General features: G+C 43.0%; 1 non-coding gene across 1 annotated transcript; it reads left to right on the plus strand.

Annotated features, from left to right (window-relative positions):
• The first annotated feature begins 3,178 nt into the window (after nucleotides 1–3,178).
• Nucleotides 3,179–3,252, plus strand: Trnat-ugu. Its single transcript has one exon. It is a non-coding gene; the product is annotated as a tRNA-Thr (tRNA).
• Nucleotides 3,253–8,671: the final 5,419 nt, after the last annotated feature.

Here is an 8,671-nt window from a genome sequence, read left to right on the forward strand (position 1 = left end):
TAGGTATGGGCGTTGAGCACTCTTTAACGCCTGGAGTAGTTTCAATTAATTTTGACTCACACGTCACTTAGCAACTGAAAGAAGAAAATACCTATGCGGTGGTAAACCAGTAGTACCCGTATGAAGGGATTGTTAATGAGGAGAAGGTGCACTGAAAACCTAAACGCACCTTGTGGACATCTGGGAACAATTCAGCCAAGCTTGTAAATTAAGTAATTTGTACTACTATATAAAGGCAACACGTTTTTGCCAAAAATCTCGAGAATTTCTTAACGAATTTACTTCAGATATCTGGAACACCAATTTACAGAGTGCAATTTACAGGCCATCTATTAAGACATAAAGGACTCCTGAACACAATCATAGAGGGATATGTCGAGGGAAAAAGACCAAGAGGAAGACCACGACTGAGGTACATGGATCAAATCGTGAAAGATGTGGGATGTGACACCTATAAAGAAATGAAGAGAAAAGCTGAAAGACGCACAGAATGGAGACAAGCTGCCATTGTAGCTGTTGCAAACCAATCCTTGGATTGACCACTACAGAAGAAGAAGATCTGGAACACTAATAAAAGTTCATACGGACGTAGGGTACACATTTTTAATACATATAGTGTATAATTATAAGGACTACGGAAAGAGGCAATTTTGTAACGTCTCGAAAAGATCTTGACCCACTGACATCAAAATTTTACACAATATTCCAATAAACATCTGGACGGACGTAATTTCGCACGGTACTGTGAAAAATACGGACTGACATAGCCCACAAAATTTTTCAACAACAATGCACAAATTTCCAGATAAAACCGATAGTGAGAAAGAAAATACTGCTGTGTTGCGAAAATGTGCGATTTCGTTTTATTTCTCGCTATCAGATTGAACTGAGATAACAGCATTTGAACCATTAGTTTCTGTCACCTACTCATATATTTTTCTCCTTCCATATAATTTTAAACAAAAAATATTTACACATCTATGTGCTGCTTTGTTTTCTGCCTTACAGTTGTTTTAACAGGAAACAGATAAGTTTTATTTGTGGCTTATCAGGCTATGGTTAGAACATCACCACAGAATTTGGATTGTCCCAGCTTTGTAATCCTACCCGTTTGCTGACTAAAACTATACGAAATGCTGTCGTTAAAGCTACAATCCTCACAGATTCTGCAATAAAAGAAGTCTCTCGAACCCAGTACATCAATGCTGCAAACAGAGTTAACCATTTATTTTAAGTGACTTTGCCGGCCTTTGTGGCCGAGCGGTTCTAGGCGCTTCAGTCTGGAACCGCGCGACCGCTACGGTCGCAGGTTCGAATCCTGCCTTGGCCATGGATGTGTGTGATGTCCTTAGGTTAGTTAGGGTTAAGTAGTTCTAAGTTCTAGGGGACTGATGACCTCAGATGTTTAGTCCCATACTGCTCAGAGCCATTTTTTGTAAGTGACTTTGGTTGGCAGTAACAAACAAGGCTCAACGTGTGCGAGAGTGGGAGAGAGAACATTGCCAGAGGGTGATGGGAGATGGACAGAGAGGGAGGGAGGTGGTGATGGGACAGAGAGAAGAGGAGAGAGGAGGGGGAGATGGGACTGAGAGAAGAGGAGAGAGGATGGGGAGATGGGACAGAAAGGAAGAGGGAAGAGGAGGTGGAGAGAAATAGGTTGAGGAGGAGGTGGACCGAGAGGGGGGGACAGACAAAGAGATAAATAAAGGGGTGAGAATAATTACAGAGAAATAGGTGGGAGAGGAAATAAGAACGTACATCTAGTTGCCAAGCTCATTCAGTAATTGTGAGGCATTGCCTGGTTCGCTTGTTTACTACCTAAACAGAAGCACCCACCAGCTCGTGTTATGACGGACTTCATGCAGCTGCCGCGCGATGTAGCCATGCGGTCTCAGGCGCCTTGTCACGGTTCGCGCGGCTCCCTCCGTCGGAGGATCGAGTCCGCCCTCGGGCATGGGTGTGTGTGTTGTTGTCCTTAGAGTAAGTTTGTTTAAGTTAGATTAAGTAGGGCGTGACCTTAGGGAGCGATGGCCTCAGCAGTTTGGTCCCATAAGACCTTAGCACAAATTTCCAAATGCACTTCTTGCTGGATGATGCTCTAGAGCATATGCAGCAGGAGTCTTGTGTTGGCTTGGCACAATGCGACAACTGGTGAAGGAAATAATTATGACCACTGCCCAAGGCGAGACAGAATGCCACCTGATAGCACGACCCATACTTGACCATGCGCATACTGAATGCCATCGTTAGTTGGGATTACAGTGGCCAGTGGATCATCGAAATTGGATAGTGAATTAATTGAAATGTGTCGACTGGTAGGGTAAAGCGCTTTTTTTGTAACACTAAGGTGATCCTCTTGTGTGGATACGCTGCCATCGAGGCTAAAGGCTGTTCGAATTACGCAACGCACTACGGACGCAGGCCAGTACTTGGGTGGACAGTATTATTATACAGCGGACACTCACCTAGCCTGGCTCGGATTTTTGGAGAAATCTAAAGCATCATGACAGTTGGGGACTACGTGAGCATAACAGTAGACCACCAGCACCCATTCACCCTTGATGTGTTCCCGACGGTGGCCCCATCTGCCAGCACAATACTGTACGTCTTACAAGGCCGAAATCATGCTACAGTCGTATGAGGAGCACGATAGTGGGATGATGAAGTCTTCGCCAACAAATCGCCTGATCTGACCCCAATGTGACACATCAGGGGCGCTATCTAACGTCATTTCCGCGTGCATAAACCACTCACCCGTAATTTATGGGCTTTGTTCATCGACATATGGCGCCATATTCCTCCAGACATCAACCAGACAGTCATCGAATTGTATGAAGATGTTATGTGTTACCGAAAGAACAGATACCACTGATGACCGTGCAGCTTCTCTAGAATGAAATGATAATTAAATCGAAACCCTTAGCTGTCGACAGGTGTTGTTGATATACATCAATGGGGACAGCTGAAAATGTGTGCCTCGACTAGGACTCTTCTGTGCGAATGCGCACACTTGGCCTGAACTCTTACGGGGCTCATCAGATTAGTTTGACGCGAGTAATGAGTGAATGGGCAAATATCTATTAGAAACACTACGAATGTAGGTTGTAGACAGTTGGAAATGTGTGTCTCACGGGAGGCGTGCAGGAGATAAGTCCCTGTAGTTGCGCTATCCTCTGAATCCTCGATGGCTCAGATGGATAGAGCGTCCGCCATGTAAGCAGAAGATCCCAGGTTCGAGCCCTGGTCGGGGCACACATTTTCAGCTGTCCCCAATGATGTATATAAACAACACCTGTCGGCAGCTGAGGGTTTCGGTTTAATTATCACTTATCTAATTTATACCACCCAGAATCCCTGTTGTACTGCGCTCCAAAGGTGAAGCAACACGCTATTACGCAAATGTTCATAATATGTGTCTCATTATTGTAGGTTGTTGAAGGAGCCAAGATGACTCAAAAGTGATGAAGCGTATTCGCGAGCCCACAGATAAAACTGTGCAGCCAACAGTTCGACTGACAATTGGGACAGGCTCGTGAAACAACTGGGCCAGGGTTTTAATTACCATACACATCATCCACCATATGGCAAACTTTGTTACCATTAAAAAAACAGTACATATACTAAGAGAACGAATTTCAGAGGGAGTTTGCTGTTCGGAATAACAGGCATAGTAATGGATTTATCCGCCGACACCAGGCAAGCGACTTTCAAGTAAAATGTCTCTCCTGTACGGCAATATATATAATACACTGAAGAGCCAAAGAAACTGGTACACCTGCCTAGTATCGTGCAGGACCCCACGAGGACGCAGAAGTGATGCAACACGATCTGGTGAGGACTCGACTAACGTCTGAGGTACTGCTGGAGGGAACAGACAATATGAATCCTGCAGGGCTGCCCATAAATGTACAAGAGTACTAGGGGGTGGAGATCTCTTCTAAACACCATGTTGCGAGGACCCCCATATGCTCAATAATGTTCAAGGAGTTCGGTGGCCGGCGAAAGAGTTTAAGTTCAGAAGAGTGTTCCTGCCGCCACTCTGTAGCAATTCTGGAAGTGTGGGGTGTCGCATTGTCCTGCTGGAACTGGAATGCACAATGGACATGAGTAGATGCAGGTGATCATATAGGTTCTTTGCGTACGTGTCACCTGCCAGAGTCGTATCGAGGGTCCCATATGACTCCATATGCACACGTCCCACACCATTACAGAGCCTCCACCAGCTGGGAAAGTCCCCTGCTGACATGCGGGGTCAGTTATTTCGTGAGGCTGTCTCCATACCCGTACACGTCCATCCGCTTGATACAATTTGAAACGAGACTCGTCCGAAAATGGTTCAAATAGCTCTGAGCACTATGGGACTTAACATCTGAGGTCATCAGTCCCCTAGAACTTAGAATTACTTAAACCTAACTAACCTAAGTACATCACACACATCCATGCCCGAGGCAGGATTCGAACCTGGAACCGTAGCAGTCACGCGGTTCCGGACTGAAGCGCCTAGAACCGCTCGGCACCGCGGCGAGCAGACACGTCCGAACAGGCAACATGTTTCCAGACGTCAACAGTCCAATGTCGGTGTTGGCGGGCCCAGGCCAAGCGTAAAGCTTTGTGTCGTGCAGTCATCAAGGGTACACGATCGAGCCTTTGGCTCTGAAAGCCCATATTGCCTATGTTTCACTGAATGATTCGCACGCTGGCATTTCTTAATGACCCAGTATTGAAAACTGTAGCAATTTGTGAAATGGTTGCACTTCTGTCACGTTGAACGCTTCTCTTCAGTCGTCGTTGGTCCTGTTCTTGCAAGATCTGTTTTCGGCAGCAGCGACGTCGGAGATTTGATGTTTTAGCGGATTCCTGATATTCACGGTACACTAGTGAAAGGGTGGTATTGGAAAATTCCCACTTCATCGCTACCTCGGAGATGCTGCGTCCTATCGCCCGTGCGCCAACTGTAACACCCCGTTCGAACTCACTTAAATCTTGATAACCTGCAATTGTAGCAGCAGTAACCGATCTAACAACTGCGTCAGACACTTGTTGTCTTATATACGTGTTGCCGACCGCAGTGTGGGATTCTGCCAGTTTACATATCTCTGTATTTGAATACGAATGACTATACCAGTTTCTTTGGCACTTCAGTGTAGAAGTATGAGTACAGGTCGTATGGTTGACGACATTGGTATGGATATGTCCGTGAGTCGTGCACCGACAGCCAAAGTGTCTAAGGCGACGTGTAATGCGGGAAATGCGGGTTCGAGTCCCAGGCCGACACAAATTTTCACTCACTGTCGTCGTTCCAGTATGCAGCCGATGGTTGTCAGTAGTCGAAAATGTGAATACATTTCATAACGGCTGTAGTCGCCACAGTGCCTGTTCTTTCGGACATGCATTTATATCTGAAGGAACACCGCATCGTCATTCGGAATAGCATATCATGTGAACAAGATTGAAGAACACATAGAATGCAAAAGATCGATCAAAATTGTTTAATACCTTTAGGAACATCTAAAGATGGAAGAAATCGTTTCCCCGCACCTTTATATTCTGACAAATTGGTATAAATTTGTAACTGGGTAAAGCGAGTTCATCAGATAACAATAGAAACAAAAAATAATCTCTTTGTTCAGCATCTGTTATCATCTTCTCTCGGCCTCTCGTATTTCTAAAGTTTCTAACAGCCCCATCACTGAGAATAGGTAATATGCTCGTGTGAGATTTGCCCTTCAGAATTTTCCATTCAGTGGGCTCTTAACATCATTTTACTACCGAGGTAAGTGGCATAAAGCACAGACTTGTTAAAGCCTTCATAACACAAGCGTACAAGGTGAAATGCTATATCAACGTGTAGTAATTCTCGGGAAAGCTTTGTACAGAATTACGCGTCTCGGTATATGCCATGTGTACTACCGTAAAATGGAGCTATAATGTTGCATATGGTATTAAAGTTCCCCGCCTGCCCTAGCATTTACTACCGGCGAGGAAATAAACAGTTTTAACAGCCAAGTCACGCCTCTAGGAGGAGGAATCAAAATTCCCCACCCGTGAAGGTGGGGATATGAATAAATGGGCCATTATACATGCGCCACGTTCCGCCGATCGTCTGTTTCGGCGGGAGACAAGGATATGGGGGGGGATATCCACAGCTTCTCTCTGCCTCCCACGCCCAGCGTCATTGTGTGTGAAGCAAGTACTACCAGAACAGTTTGTGCGACACTGAGGTACGAGTAAAAGTGTTAGTGTATTTACTAAGACGTCCTCTCTGTATTCAACCTCTTACACTAGCTTACACTTTGGAAATAACGAAATGGCGGTATTCTACTGACACAAGCACATCAACATCTTTTATCATCTTTTCTTTGAATTATATGCGTGCAATGGGTATAAGTACACACATTTCTGTTGGTGTGTGAGGATCGTGAACTGAACTATATTGCAACAGTCTTTACATCTGGAAATTACTGATTAAATTCATTACCAGCTGTAGGTTTTTATGTTGGTTAGTACCCCCAAGTAAATTTGGCAAGATCAAGCCATTAATGCTAACTTTCCCCGGGGGAGCAGGTAGCGTCTTGAAGTAGTGACGCGTGGATGTAAACAGTTAGTCTGCTCTGACAGGTGTGGTCCTCATAGTGTTGCAGTGCGAGCGTGCATAAAACATCAGCTGGTGAAGTTTGTGACCTGTTTGTGGGAAGATTGTTCGACGTAGACAAAAACAACAACCACACTATTGTGTGTACTTATTAAGGTACGACATAAAAAAATATCAGCACCCAATCACACCCCATATATTCAACCCTCACGTCACACAAATGTTATCAATAAGGGTTTCGATTTATTAGCCCGTAATTTTTAGATGATTGTCCAAAACCAAGGAAAACATAGGATAGTAAAATACTAGGCAACTAAGTTACAAAGGAATCTAACGTCCATACACAATTATATCTACATGTGTGTCAGCTACGAACATTCACGTTATATTTCTTTCCAATTAAAAGCACAAATTACACATTTTCACATGTGTTGAGCAAATACTCAGAAAAACTGACGAAACTTTGTAGTCTTAAATAATCAGTAAATTTCTTTTCAACTGCATTCGTATATCGTTCACGTGCACTATGATCAGGCTAGTATTTCACCAGCATTTCTTCGTCCTAAGCTATATCCACCTGGTGTTGCAAATGTGCCATCATTCTCTTCAGCCTATGCGCGTGTCAAAATCTCTTCAGAGTCCCTGAGCGCAAACTTTGTCAGATAATTCATCTTCCGTATCGACACTGTAGACCAACAAATCGCTATTGCTTCATCATCAGAAGTCATACGAGTAATGCAGCCAGCATCATCCTCATTTCAGAGTCAGCCACTTAGCAGTGTAACACCACCTCAGCTTACTGGATGCTTCACTAACGCCTTGACATCAAATTCTGAAGCAATGCTTTTCTACCGTTCTTTATTCATCCTACTCTGGACAACAAAATTTTTTTTTCACTATCCAGTTATTTCTCTTTGATGCCAATTTTCCATCTATAAAAAACGGGGGCGATACAGTACTTAAGTGGTTGGTAAGGAGATTTGTCTTCTGTAATTTCTATGCGTTAATTTGCCAATATGAGAATTTATTTCCAAAATAAACTTATTGCATTGTTCTTACCGATATTTTTCATGCAGAGATAAAAATGATAATGAATGCAACCTATAATTTGAGACTTTGTATCTGCAAATGTATTCCTTTCTTGTAAAATTATGCATTGTAAATTTTACGGCATATATTGTTTCATACTATGTCCATTAGGTCAAAATTTATGTGTGTTTGTGTGTGTGTGTGTTGTAATTGTAGGAGAGTGGAGACAGTTGAAGGTGAAGGCGATGGAAGTCTATTATTGTGGAAATTGTCCTGTTATGCTGTAAAAGAAATATTTTGAAGTAATATTTAGATTGTTGTTGGTGGAGAAATGTTCGGAAATAAACACTGTAACGAGATGAGTTAAAGTGAAGTATGAATGTAATTAAGAGTTCTGCAGGAGACTGTGTACTGGCGTCATCGTAGGGTTGGTTGGTGGACATTTATTGGCAGAGTTACGCATATAAATTCAATTCAATTCAATTCAAAGACGATGGAGGTGGCCCAAGAAAGGAAGAAGGCAGATGAACTTTCTTGAGGATGATTTTCGAGAAAGGACAAAGAATGCATAGAATAAAGGGAAGGGCAATTCGTTTAAAGCAACTACATCGAGTTTGCAGGGAACTTAACTGCTTGAACTCTTATTGAAGATGTGCGGGTGGAAACAGACAAGAATAATTTTATTTGTCCTGTCTTTACAGAGAAAGACTTGTGCCTGAAGTGTCAAAACGTGGCGTAAAAATAAAAATTTATATAAGCTTGGAAATTCTACAAAAAAGTTAGACCTGTTTATTTTGCGAGAGCATAGCAAGTATTTCTGTATGAAAGTAAAGCTAAATGAGTATGTACAACATGTTCACATTTTGAAGACCATATCTACATATTAGATAAAAATTACGTCGAACCCCAACACATATTAGTCGATGAGGAATTTAAAACATCACTTTCCAGTGAAGTTGATGTTCAGAACAGTATTGTTCACTGAAATAACTTTTAGCTTCATTTAGCTAAATAAAACTGGAGTCTCTGCCATTTTTCCCAGTCTTCTCA

The sequence above is a fragment of the Schistocerca piceifrons genome, chromosome 9, assembly GCF_021461385.2.
Source record: "Schistocerca piceifrons isolate TAMUIC-IGC-003096 chromosome 9, iqSchPice1.1, whole genome shotgun sequence".
Lineage (NCBI taxonomy): Eukaryota > Metazoa > Arthropoda > Insecta > Orthoptera > Acrididae > Schistocerca > Schistocerca piceifrons.